This window comes from Hyla sarda, chromosome 5 (assembly GCF_029499605.1).
Source record: "Hyla sarda isolate aHylSar1 chromosome 5, aHylSar1.hap1, whole genome shotgun sequence".
Lineage (NCBI taxonomy): Eukaryota > Metazoa > Chordata > Amphibia > Anura > Hylidae > Hyla > Hyla sarda.
The window spans coordinates 3,292,771-3,303,551 of record NC_079193.1 but is presented as its reverse complement, the minus strand read 5'-3'; the positions used below and the strand labels follow the sequence as shown (position 1 = coordinate 3,303,551).

General features: G+C 36.0%; 1 protein-coding gene across 6 annotated transcripts in view; it reads left to right on the top strand.

The window, feature by feature from the left end:
- Window positions 1–277: 277 nt before the first annotated feature.
- ALS2CL (ALS2 C-terminal like) overlaps window positions 278–10,781 on the top strand; it is a gene marked incomplete at its 3' end in the record, with an annotated part of 91,942 nt that continues 81,438 nt past the window's right edge. For all 6 annotated transcript variants that reach the window (XM_056518718.1, XM_056518713.1, XM_056518719.1 and 3 more), the window contains 1 exon segment: window positions 278–664.

Genomic DNA, 10,781 nt, shown 5'->3' with positions numbered 1-10,781 from the left:
TCCCGATGCCAGGACAGTATATGGGCCCCGATGCCAGGGCAGTATATGGGCCCCGATGCCAGGGCAGTATATGGGCCCCGATGCCAGGAAAGTATATGGGCCCCGATGCCAGGAAAGTATATGGCCCCGATGCCAGGACAGTATATGGGCCCCGATGCCAGGACTGTATATGGGCCCCGATGCCAGGACAGTATATGGGCCCCGATGCCAGGACAGTATATGGGCCCCGATGCCAGGACAGTATATGGGCCCCAGTGCCAGGACAGTATATGGGCCCCAATGCCAGGACAGTATATGGGCCCCAATGCCAGGACAGTATATGGGCCCCTATGTCAGGACAGTATATGGGCCCCGATGCCAGGACAGTATATGTGTCTATGTATATGTGTGTGTCTTCAGCCTGTAGGTGGCAGTGCACCCTCACTACGCACCCTGTGCACCCTCACACCAGTGTAATGTGACCGGCGGATTCCGGCCCCACAGTCCCTGTTATTGGATTCTGTAAAGAAGACGGAGAAGAAAGTGACAGGTTAATATTAAACGTCTAAGAGTCAACTGGTTCCCCGCCCGTCCGCTGCGCAGGAGGAATGTGAGCGCTGCACCCTGGGAGACGCCAAAACTTCCTGCAGCACGGAAGAACGTCCGAAAGTTATATAAAGAGGAGGTGAGCCCGGTGTAATGTATACATTATATATAGTAGGTGTATGGACTGTATATACTATATATTATACACCTGACAGAGGAGGAGGTGAGCCCGGTGTAATGTATACATTATATATAGTAGGTGTATGGACTGTATATACTATATATTATACACCTGACAGAGGAGGAGATGAGCCCTGTGTAATGTATACATTATATATAGTAGGTGTATGGACTGTATATACTATATATTATACACCTGACAGAGGAGGAGGTGAGCCCTGTGTAATGTATACATTATATATAGTAGGTGTATGGACTGTATATACTATATATTATACACCTGACAGAGGAGGAGATGAGCCCTGTGTAATGTATACATTATATATAGTAGGTGTATGGACTGTATATACTATATATTATACACCTGACAGAGGAGGAGGTGAGCCCGGTGTAATGTATACATTATATATAGTAGGTGTATGGACTGTATATACTATATATTATACACCTGACAGAGGAGGAGGTGAGCCCGGTGTAATGTATACATTATATATAGTAGGTGTATGGACTGTATATACTATATATTATACACATGACAGAGGAGGAGGTGAGTCCTGTGTAATGTATACATTATATATAGTAGGTGTATGGACTGTATATACTATATATTATACACCTGACAGAGGAGGAGATGAGCCCTGTGTAATGTATACATTATATATAGTAGGTGTACGGACTGTATATACTATATATTATATATCTGACAGAGGAGGAGAGGAGCCCTGTGTAATGTATACATTATATATAGTAGGTGTATGGACTGTATATACTATATATTATACACCTGACAGAGGAGGAGGTGAGTCCTGTGTAATGTATACATTATATATAGTAGGTGTATGGACTGTATATACTATATATTATACACCTAACAGAGGAGGAGGTGAGCCCTGTGTAATGTATACATTATATATAGTAGGTGTATGGACAGTATATACTATATATTATACACCTGACAGAGGAGGAGATGAGCCCTGTGTAATGTATACATTATATATAGTAGGTGTATGGACTGTATATACTATATATTATACACATGACAGAGGAAGAGGTGAGCCCTGTGTAATGTATACATTATATATAGTAGGTGTATGGACTGTATATACTATATATTATATACCTGACAGAGGAGGAGATGAGCCCTGTGTAATGTATACATTATATATAGTAGGTGTATGGACTGTATATACTATATATTATACACCTGACAGAGGAGGAGATGAGCCCTGTGAAATGTATACATTATATATAGTAGGTGTATGGACAGTATATACTATATATTATATACCTGACAGAGGAGGAGATGAGCCCTGTGTAATGTATACATTATATATAGTAGGTGTATGGACTGTATATACTATATATTATACACCTGACAGAGGAGGAGATGAGCCCGGTGTAATGTATACATTATATATAGTAGGTGTATGGACTGTATATACTATATATTATATACCTGACAGAGGAGGAGGTGAGCCCGGTGTAATGTATACATTATATATAGTAGATATATGGACTGTATATACTATATATTATACACCTGACAGAGGAGATGAGCCCGGTGTAATGTATACATTATATATAGTAGGTGTATGGACTGTATATACTATATATTATACACCTGACAGAGGAGGAGGTGAGCCCGGTGTAATGTATACATTATATATAGTAGGTGTATGGACTGTATATACTATATATTATACACCTGACAGAGGAGGAGATGAGCCCTGTGTAATGTATACATTATATATAGTAGGTGTATGGACTGTATATACTATATATTATATACCTGACAGAGGAGGAGGTGAGCCCGGTGTAATGTATACATTATATATAGTAGGTGTATGGACTGTATATACTATATATTATATACCTGACAGAGGAGGAGATGAGCCCTGTGTAATGTATACATTATATATAGTAGGTGTATGGACTGTATATACTATATATTATATACCTGACAGAGGAGGAGATGAGCCCGGTGTAATGTATACATTATATATAGTAGGTGTATGGACTGTATATACTATATATTATATACCTGACAGAGGAGGAGGTGAGCCCGGTGTAATGTATACATTATATATAGTAGATATATGGACTGTATATACTATATATTATACACCTGACAGAGGAGATGAGCCCGGTGTAATGTATACATTATATATAGTAGGTGTATGGACTGTATATACTATATATTATACACCTGACAGAGGAGGAGGTGAGTCCTGTGTAATGTATACATTATATATAGTAGGTATATGGACTGTATATACTATATATTATACACCTGACAGAGGAGGAGATGAGCCCTGTGTAATGTATACATTATATAGTAGGTGTATGGACTGTATATACTATATATTATACACCTGACAGAGGAGGAGGTGAGCCCTGTGTAAAGTATACATTATATATAGTAGGTGTATGGACTGTATATACTATATATATTATACACCTGACAGAGGAGGAGGTGAGCCCTGTGTAATGTATACATTATATATAGTAGGTGTATGGACTGTATATACTATATATTATATACCTGACAGAGGAGGAGATGAGCCCGGTGTAATGTATACATTATATATAGTAGGTGTATGGACTGTATATACTATATATTATATACCTGACAGAGGAGGAGGTGAGCCCTGTGTAATGTATACATTATATATATAGTAGGTGTATGGACTGTATATACTATATATTATATACCTGACAGAGGAGGAGAGGAGCCCTGTGTAATGTATACATTATATATAGTAGGTGTATGGACTGTATATACTATATATTATATACCTGACAGAGGAGGAGGTGAGCCCTGTGTAATGTATACATTATATATATAGTAGGTGTATGGACTGTATATACTATATATTATATACCTGACAGAGGAGGAGATGAGCCCTGTGTAATGTATACATTATATATAGTAGGTGTATGGACTGTATATACTATATATTATACACCTGACAGAGGAGGAGGTGAGCCCTGTGTAATGTATACATTATATATAGTAGGTGTATGGACTGTATATACTATATATTATATATCTGACAGAGGAGGAGAGGAGCCCTGTGTAATGTATACATTATATATAGTAGGTGTATGGACTGTATATACTATATATTATACACCTGACAGAGGAGGAGGTGAGCCCGGTGTAATGTATACATTATATATAGTAGGTGTATGGACTGTATATACTATATATTATACACCTGACAGAGGAGGAGGTGAGCCCTGTGTAATGTATACATTATATATAGTAGGTGTATGGACTGTATATACTATATATTATACACCTGACAGAGGAGGAGATGAGCCCTGTGTAATGTATACATTATATATAGTAGGTGTATGGACTGTATATACTATATATTATACACCTGACAGAGGAGGAGGTGAGCCCGGTGTAATGTATACATTATATATAGTAGGTGTACGGACTGTATATACTATATATTATACACCTGACAGAGGAGGAGGTGAGTCCTGTGTAATGTATACATTATATATAGTAGGTGTATGGACTGTATATACTATATATTATACACCTGACAGAGGAGGAGGTGAGCCCGGTGTAATGTATACATTATATATAGTAGGTGTACGGACTGTATATACTATATATTATACACCTGACAGAGGAGGAGGTGAGTCCTGTGTAATGTATACATTATATATAGTAGGTGTATGGACTGTATATACTATATATTATACACCTGACAGAGGAGGAGGTGAGCCCTGTGTAATGTATACATTATATATAGTAGGTGTATGGACTGTATATACTATATATTATACACATGACAGAGGAGGAGATGAGCCCTGTGTAATGTATACATTATATATAGTAGGTGTATGGACTGTATATACTATATATTATACACCTGACAGAGGAGGAGGTGAGCCCGGTGTAATGTATACATTATATATAGTAGGTGTATGGACTGTATATACTATATATTATACACATGACAGAGGAGGAGGTGAGTCCTGTGTAATGTATACATTATATATAGTAGGTGTATGGACTGTATATACTATATATTATACACCTGACAGAGGAGGAGATGAGCCCTGTGTAATGTATACATTATATATAGTAGGTGTATGGACAGTATATACTATATATTATACACCTGACAGAGGAGGAGATGAGTCCTGTGTAATGTATACATTATATATAGTAGGTGTATGGACTGTATATACTATATATTATACACCTGACAGAGGAGGAGATGAGCCCTGTGTAATGTATATATTGTATATAGTAGGTGTATAGACTGTATATACTATATATTATACACCTGACAGAGGAGGAGATGAGCCCTGTGTAATGTATACATTATATATAGTAGGTGTATGGACTGTATATACTATATATTATACACCTGACAGAGGAGGAGATGAGCCCTGTGTAATGTATACATTATATATAGTAGATGTATGGACTGTATATACTATATATTATATACCTGACAGAGGAGGAGATGAGCCCTGTGTAGTGTATACATTATATATAGTAGGTGTACGGACTGTATATACTATATATTATATATCTGACAGAGGAGGAGAGGAGCCCTGTGTAATGTATACATTATATATAGTAGGTGTATGGACTGTATATACTATATATTATATACCTGACAGAGGAGGAGATGAGCCCTGTGTAATGTATACATTATATATAGTAGGTGTATGGACTGTATATACTATATATTATACACCTGACAGAGGAGGAGATGAGTCCTGTGTAATGTATACATTATATATAGTAGGTGTATGGACTGTATATACTATATATTATACACCTGACAGAGGAGGAGATGAGCCCTGTGTAATGTATACATTATATAGTAGGTATATGGACTGTATATACTATATATTATACACCTGACAGAGGAGGAGATGAGCCCTGTGTAATGTATACATTATATATAGTAGGTGTATGGACTGTATATACTATATATTATACACCTGACAGAGGAGGAGGTGAGCCCTGTGTAATGTATACATTATATATAGTAGGTGTATGGACAGTATATACTATATATTATATACCTGACAGAGGAGGAGATGAGCCCTGTGTAATGTATACATTATATATAGTAGGTGTATGGACTGTATATACTATATATTATATACCTGACAGAGGAGGAGATGAGCCCGGTGTAATGTATACATTATATATAGTAGGTGTATGGACTGTATATACTATATATTATATACCTGACAGAGGAGGAGGTGAGCCCTGTGTAATGTATACATTATATATAGTAGATATATGGACTGTATATACTATATATTATACACCTGACAGAGGAGATGAGCCCGGTGTAATGTATACATTATATATAGTAGGTGTATGGACTGTATATACTATATATTATACACATGACAGAGGAGGAGGTGAGTCCTGTGTAATGTATACATTATATATAGTAGGTGTATGGACTGTATATACTATATATTATACACCTGACAGAGGAGGAGGTGAGCCCGGTGTAATGTATACATTATATATAGTAGGTGTATGGACTGTATATACTATATATTATATACCTGACAGAGGAGGAGATGAGCCCTGTGTAATGTATACATTATATATAGTAGGTGTATGGACTGTATATACTATATATTATATACCTGACAGAGGAGGAGATGAGCCCGGTGTAATGTATACATTATATATAGTAGGTGTATGGACTGTATATACTATATATTATATACCTGACAGAGGAGGAGGTGAGCCCGGTGTAATGTATACATTATATATAGTAGATATATGGACTGTATATACTATATATTATACACCTGACAGAGGAGATGAGCCCGGTGTAATGTATACATTATATATAGTAGGTGTATGGACTGTATATACTATATATTATACACCTGACAGAGGAGGAGGTGAGTCCTGTGTAATGTATACATTATATATAGTAGGTATATGGACTGTATATACTATATATTATACACCTGACAGAGGAGGAGATGAGCCCTGTGTAATGTATACATTATATAGTAGGTGTATGGACTGTATATACTATATATTATACACCTGACAGAGGAGGAGGTGAGCCCTGTGTAATGTATACATTATATATAGTAGGTGTATGGACTGTATATACTATATATATTATACACCTGACAGAGGAGGAGATGAGCCCGGTGTAATGTATACATTATATATAGTAGGTGTATGGACTGTATATACTATATATTATATACCTGACAGAGGAGGAGATGAGCCCTGTGTAATGTATACATTATATATAGTAGGTGTATGGACTGTATATACTATATATTATATACCTGACAGAGGAGGAGGTGAGTCCTGTGTAATGTATACATTATATATATAGTAGGTGTATGGACTGTATATACTATATATTATATACCTGACAGAGGAGGAGAGGAGCCCTGTGTAATGTATGCATTATATATAGTAGGTGTATGGACTGTATATACTATATATTATACACCTGACAGAGGAGGAGGTGAGCCCTGTGTAATGTATACATTATATATAGTAGGTGTATGGACTGTATATACTATATATTATATATCTGACAGAGGAGGAGAGGAGCCCTGTGTAATGTATACATTATATATAGTAGGTGTATGGACTGTATATACTATATATTATACACCTGACAGAGGAGGAGGTGAGCCCTGTGTAATGTATACATTATATATAGTAGGTATATGGACTGTATATACTATATATTATACACCTGACAGAGGAGGAGATGAGCCCTGTGTAATGTATACATTATATATAGTAGGTGTATGGACTGTATATACTATATATTATACACCTGACAGAGGAGGAGGTGAGCCCTGTGTAATGTATACATTATATAGTAGGTATATGGACTGTATATACTATATATTATACACCTGACAGAGGAGGAGATGAGCCCTGTGTAATGTATACATTATATATAGTAGGTGTATGGACTGTATATACTATATATTATACACCTGACAGAGGAGGAGATGAGCCCTGTGTAATGTATACATTATATAGTAGGTATATGGACTGTATATACTATATAATATACACCTGACAGAGGAGGAGATGAGCCCTGTGTAATGTATACATTATATATAGTAGGTATATGGACTGTATATACTATATATTATACACCTGACAGAGGAGGAGGTGAGTCCTGTGTAATGTATACATTATATATAGTAGGTGTATGGACTGTATATACTATATATTATATACCTGACAGAGGAGGAGATGAGCCCGGTGTAATGTATACATTATATATAGTAGGTGTATGGACTGTATATACTATATATTATATACCTGACAGAGGAGGAGATGAGTCCTGTGTAATGTATACATTATATATAGTAGGTGTATGGACTGTATATACTATATAATATACACCTGACAGAGGAGGAGATGAGCCCTGTGTAATGTATACATTATATATAGTAGGTGTATGGACTGTATATACTATATATTATACACCTGACAGAGGAGGAGGTGAGCCCTGTGTAATGTATACATTATATATAGTAGGTGTATGGACTGTATATACTATATATTATACACCTGACAGAGGAGGAGGTGAGCCCGGTGTAATGTATACATTATATATAGTAGGTGTATGGACTGTATATACTATATATTATATACCTGACAGAGGAGGAGGTGAGCCCTGTGTAATGTATACATTATATATAGTAGGTGTATGGACTGTATATACTATATATTATACACCTGACAGAGGAGGAGGTGAGCCCTGTGTAATGTATACATTATATATAGTAGGTGTATGGACTGTATATACTATATATTATACACCTGACAGAGGAGGAGATGAGCCCTGTGTAATGTATACATTATATATAGTAGGTGTATGGACTGTATATACTATATATTATATACCTGACAGAGGAGGAGGTGAGCCCTGTGTAATGTATACATTATATATAGTAGGTGTATGGACTGTTTATACTATATATTATACACCTGACAGAGGAGGAGATGAGCCCGGTGTAATTTATACATTATATATAGTAGGTGTATGGACTGTATATACTATATATTATACACCTGACAGAGGAGGAGATGAGCCCTGTGTAATGTATACATTATATATAGTAGGTGTATGGACTGTATATACTATATATTATACACCTGACAGAGGAGGAGATGAGCCCTGTGTAATGTATACATTATATATAGTAGGTGTATGGACTGTATATACTATATATTATATACCTGACAGAGGAGGAGGTGAGCCCTGTGTAATGTATACTTTATATATAGTAGGTGTATGGACTGTATATACTATATATTATACACCTGACAGAGGAGGAGGTGAGCCCTGTGTAATGTATACATTATATATAGTAGGTATATGGACTGTATATACTATATATTATACACCTGACAGAGGAGGAGGTGAGTCCTGTGTAATGTATACATTATATATAGTAGGTGTATGGACTGTATATACTATATATTATATACCTGACAGAGGAGGAGATGAGCCCTGTGTAATGTATACATTATATATAGTAGGTGTATGGACTGTATATACTATATATTATACACCTGACAGAGGAGGAGGAGAGAGCCCTGTGTAATGTATACATTATATATAGTAGGTGTATGGACTGTATATACTATATATTATACACCTGACAGAGGAGGAGATGAGCCCGGTGTAATGTATACATTATATATAGTAGGTGTATGGACTGTATATACTATATATTATATACCTGACAGAGGAGGAGGTGAGCCCTGTGTAATGTATACATTATATATAGTAGGTGTATGGACTGTATATACTATATATTATACACCTGACAGAGGAGGAGATGAGCCCGGTGTAATGTATACATTATATATAGTAGGTGTATGGACTGTATATACTATATATTATACACCTGACAGAGGAGGAGGTGAGCCCTGTGTAATGTATACATTATATATATAGTAGGTGTATGGACTGTATATACTATATATTATATACCTGACAGAGGAGGAGATGAGCCCTGTGTAATGTATACATTATATATAGTAGGTGTATGGACTGTATATACTATATATTATACACCTGACAGAGGAGGAGGTGAGTCCTGTGTAATGTATACATTATATATAGTAGGTGTATGGAACTGTATATACTATATATTATACACCTGACAGAGGAGGAGGTGAGCCCTGTGTAATGTATACATTATATATAGTAGGTGTATGGACTGTATATACTATATATTATACACCTGACAGAGGAGGAGGTGAGCCCTGTGTAATGTATACATTATATATAGTAGGTGTATGGACTGTATATACTATATATTATACACCTGACAGAGGAGGAGATGAGCCCGGTGTAATGTATACATTATATATAGTAGGTGTATGGACTGTATATACTATATATTATACACCTGACAGAGGAGGAGATGAGCCCTGTGTAATGTATACATTATATATAGTAGGTATATGGACTGTATATACTATATATTATACACCTGACAGAGGAGGAGATGAGCCCTGTGTAATGTATACATTATATATAGTAGGTGTATGGACTGTATATCCTATATATTATACACCTGACAGAGGAGGAGGTGAGCCCTGTGTAATGTATACATTATATATAGTAGGTGTATGGACTGTATATACTATATATTATACACCTGACAGAGGAGGAGATGAGCCCTGCGTAATGTATATATATATAGAAGGTGTATGGACTGTATATACTATATATTATACACCTGACAGAGGAGGAGGTGAGCCCTGTGTAATGTATACATTATATATAGTAGGTGTATGGACTGTATATACTATATATTATACACCTGACAGAGGAGGAGATGAGCCCTGTGTAATGTATACATTATATATAGTAGGTGTATGGACTGTATATACTATATATTATACACCTGACAGAGGAGGAGGTGAGCCCTGTGTAATGTATACATTATATATAGTAGGTGTATGGACTGTATATACTATATATTATATACCTGACAGAGGAGGAGATGAGCCCTGTGTAATGTATACATTATATATAGTAGGTGTATGGACT